Source organism: Chiloscyllium plagiosum, chromosome 8 (genome assembly GCF_004010195.1).
Source record: "Chiloscyllium plagiosum isolate BGI_BamShark_2017 chromosome 8, ASM401019v2, whole genome shotgun sequence".
NCBI lineage: Eukaryota > Metazoa > Chordata > Chondrichthyes > Orectolobiformes > Hemiscylliidae > Chiloscyllium > Chiloscyllium plagiosum.
Genome location: NC_057717.1, coordinates 53,553,717 through 53,558,272, shown reverse-complemented (window position 1 = coordinate 53,558,272; position 4,556 = coordinate 53,553,717). Strand labels below are relative to the sequence as shown.

Sequence of the window (4,556 nt, the reverse complement as noted above, 5' to 3'; positions counted from 1 at the left end):
CTAACCGATGGAAAACTTAACAAACAAACAAGCTATTTTTCAATGTACAATTTCAGTTACGTCACACTGTAACCATTCGCTATAAATTCTGTACCTTATAACTGTGCACTCCACAAACACCTGATGAAGGAGCAGCTCTCCAAAAGCTAATGCTTCCAATTAAACCTGTTGGACTATGAGCTGGTGTTATGCGATTTTTAACTTCATATTAGAATGCGGATCTCACAATTAAAACAGATGAGGAAGCAATTATTCTCTCAGACAGTTCTGGATCTGTACAATGTCTTGTTGGAGAAGGTTGTTGAGGAAGGGTCACTAGGTGTCATCAGATTGAGATTGGCAGATCTTCAAACAGCAAAGACATCACGCGTTACGGTTCGGCAGGACAAGAAAAAACGGGCGTGAGCCCGTTTGGCAGCAAGAACGAGGTGAAAATGTACAAACTACAGAGTGGGGAAAGAATGGGTCAGGAACACTGGGACGGGGAAGGCTTAATTCTTCCTTTCTTTGCTGTAACTGGACACTGGTGTTGATGTCTAAAATGGGACAATATCAGCCAAGTGGGTGAAATCTTACTTTCTGCTTGTTTTCTCCAGAGGCCTGTGTCACTCTTGGGGAAATGTGTCTGCGTGCTTCAGTCTGTGGGTAAAAATGGGATTCACTGCTGCTTCATTCAGCCACATGGGTATGAGAACGAAACGTCTGTTAATGACATGCGTTTAAAGACTCTTGCAATCGTTTCATATTTATGCTGCATTAATCTGCGGTTATTGATCCACGGTTTAGATTCAGTCCCTGCAGTTAACTTGCTGACTTCTCCAGTTTTTCATAGTTCAGTGAGATGCATCAAGTGTGTGTATAACGAGAGGGAGCTTGTTTACACATCTTGTGTTTATATGTGTCTTATGTCCAGCCTTCACCAATGTCTAGAGCAAGGGGAAAGGATGAGACCGATGTGTAAGTCTCTCTGTGCCCGTGCACGGCACCCACATCGGTAATTCTCTACTGTGCATTTACAGCAGTTATCGGTACTCCTACACCCAGCTCCTGCCCCTTTTGAAATATCTCCATTGTTTTGTGCTGTGTCTCTGCTCATTTCACCAAGGTGAATCACTTCTACCCAACCTGCTACAGATTTAATCTGACAAAACACTTATTAAGAATCCCATGCATAAACATGCACTTCGCATCTCTCGTTATTTGGTTTTCATGGATCTCTTTCAGACAATAAAGGTTCACGGTAACTTGACTTGGAAAAGAAAATGTCGTCCATTTTAATTATTCCAATTCAATCTACATTTCAATGCAGTTTAGGCAACAGGCTCAAATTATTCTTTTAGTCTTTATAATAGCGTCGATGCATATAACCACACTATTGGAGTTCCAATTTCAATAAGACAGCTGTGATCATCCAAAAATAGCCACATTGAAAATCATCAGTAACCGCGACGTGAGTGGGATTCTAACCCACACGTGCAGAGCACAATGGATTAGCAGTCCATCGCCTTAACCTCTCGGCCATCGCGTCACGTGGGTGTCGACCTCTCTGATCTTATGAATAAGTGAATTGTATAAATTATGCGCACCATAGATATTTCTCCTTGGTATTGGTGAAATGATAAATATAACAGTATGGTTCCAAGAGGATCGTCTGACCTCTGGGTGTGGGGCAAGCACACTTGCACTGTGACACTCTGATCAGAGCAAAAATGAAGAAATGGTTATGCAACAAGACCTGTTGAATTCTGTGAAGATTTGAAGTCAATGGAGTGGAGAACCGGTGACAGCAGGAGATGTAAAGTTGTGTTTGAGGAATTGTTTTCCAAACTGGAGGAGAGTGCATAGGGCTCAATGTCATTATTTGGAATATCTTTCTTCTGCGCAGATATTGTTGACACGCTCTTGCATACAGGACAGACAATTTCCAAATACTAAATAATTCTAAACTGACAATTGAATTCAACAATGCAAAAACGTTGATCTGTATCATTTTCCTGGGCCGTGGGACACCAGTCACTGTATGATCACAGCAACACAGTGAGCAAGTGACAGAAGGAAAATGAATGCAGTGCCAGAGCGCATGCTGGGAGTAACAGTTGACACACAGGGAAGTGCATTTCCCACAACAGGAACACTTCCCAAACAGCGGACTGCGGTGGAAGAATTCAGAGGGGCTTTATATTTTGGAATTTGATGCCAGAGACACAATGGAGATCTGTCATTGAGTCTGTTCAAGATGACGATTTTAACATTTCTACCGATGAAAAACAAAATAAAAGACTCATGGGCCAGTGATTGCAAATGTTGAATTTGAACATTTCAACAAACTACCCATCTTTGCAATGAATAGCTCACCAAATTCCTCAAACGGGGTCAGAACCACTGGTGAAGATGATCGCATAATGCCAGTTACCAGCAGTGGAATCAGAGAAACTCGGTTCCTTACCGTTATGGTACAGCCAGGAATGTGGAGGTATTCGTTAATGTGTCGCTTCAGTGCTGCAGGTTACCAGTGCAAGGTATCTCTATGCCAGTATAGTGAGCTGTGCTTTGCCAAAGTTTTAAGTTTGAGCCTCACATGGAGCAGCTTCGATTTGTTGTCGTGTTAAGAGGTACGGATGGAAGGTGATATTGAGCAAAATCAAGTTTCTGGAAAAGTACCAGTTTTTGTGGATTGAGAAACCAGTTTTTCTGGATAATGACACCTTGATCAACAAACATATTACCAATATTTAAAACGTGAAGAGACATGTGTGGAGAGAGAGCCGAAGGTGATTTTTTAAATGGATGACGTTTCCCATGTGTACTGCATTAAATTCCGGGAAAATCGATGTTGAGCTAGTTCCCACGTTATGCAGTTTGTTGCAAACTCGCAATGGTCATCGTCAATGGTTTGACGATGCTCGTCCACTTCACACACCACCATCCTTGAACCCCACCCCTCCCGCAACAAGGACAGGACCCCATGGTCCTCAACTTTTACCCCACCAACCTCGGCATAAAACACATCATAGTCCACCACTTCTGCCATCTCCAAACAGACCCTATCATCAGATATATATTTCCCTCCCAACCTCTATTATGATTCTGAAAAGGCCATTCCCTCCCAGAAACCCTCTCTCATCAGGTCTACAACCCCCAATAAGCCCACACCCCACTATTGGCATCTTTCCATGCCACCGCAGGAAGGGTAAAACCAGCACCCACACCACTCCACTCATCACCGTCCAAGGCCCCAAGGGATCCTTCCACATCCGTTAGAAATTCACCAACACCGTTTCCAATGTCATCTACTGCGTCCGTTGCACCCAGTGTGGTCTCCTCTACGTCAGGGAGACAGGACGCCTTTTGCAGATCATTTCAGAGGACATCTCTGGGACACCCACACCCACCAATGTCACCATCCCGTGACTGAACACTTCAACTCCCCCTCCGACTCCATCAAAGACTTACAGGTCCTGGGCCTCCTTCACCGCCAAACCATAACCACCAAATACCTGGAAGAGGAACGCCGTACATTCCACCTTGGGACTCTGACACCTCACGGGATAAGTGTGGATTTAAACAGTGTCTCATTTCTCTTCCGCCACGTCCCAAGCCTCAAGCTTGGCACAGCCACCTGGGCCTTTTCCATCACTTCTCCTTCTAACCTATCATCTTCTCCCTCACCTTCATCCAACTATTGCTTTCCCAGCTACCTCCGCCCAACCCCACACCCCTAACATTTATCTCTCAGTACCCGAATCACACGCTTTATTCCTGGTGAAGGGCTTATGCCTGAAACGTGGGCTCTCTTGCTCTTCGGAAGCTGACTGACCTGCTGTGCTTTTCCAGCACCACACTCCCGACTCTGATCTCCAGCATCTGCAGTCCTAGCTTTCTCCTAGGAATATTCAATGACGTCGGAGTGAGGATGCTCCTGGAGTGCAGTGATCACAGTGTTACTGAGGTTTGCGTTTATTTTGGGTGAGGGCAGGCTGGATCTGAGACGGGCGCGTAACACCTAAACAACGGGAATGGTATCAGATAGCGAAGTGAGGGCGGGCTGAAGTGAAGTGGAAAATTCTGTCAGAAGGTGGGTCAGTACGACTGCATCATATCGCCCAGACTGTAAAAGACACGCAGAAGGAGCAAATCAACTTCAATCCAGGCACAATGACAGGTAAAGAGGAAAGGAGAAAATACAACACACTGCCATGGATTGGAATTATTTATGAGAAAGGGTTCAATATTTAAGCCATTTTACACACATTGGAAACAAGGAATTTCCAGCAGAGTAATGGCGATATTTGCCTGCGACATCACAATTCCAAGAGACACTGACATATTACCTTCTGTAGCAACGTGGCCAAGGAAAACCATGACAGCCCATCAATCAGAATTCAATACTTCAAAGCTCTCCTCTGCACCATACAAACTATTCGCTGCTCCTTTATTCAGATCCCATTCGCTTCGCAGTGTATCTTTTTTCTGCTTCCTGCCTCACGTAAACACTTGAAACCAGATCTAATCACCAGCATTTCCAATTTAACCCATCTTTTGTAACTCCTGAGCTG

The 4,556-nt window shown here is 44.5% G+C and overlaps 1 non-coding gene across 1 annotated transcript; it reads right to left on the bottom strand.

Annotated features, from left to right (window-relative positions):
- Positions 1 to 1,446: 1,446 nt before the first annotated feature.
- On the bottom strand, positions 1,447 to 1,528 carry trnas-gcu. Its single transcript has one exon. It is a non-coding gene; the product is annotated as a tRNA-Ser (tRNA).
- Positions 1,529 to 4,556: the final 3,028 nt, after the last annotated feature.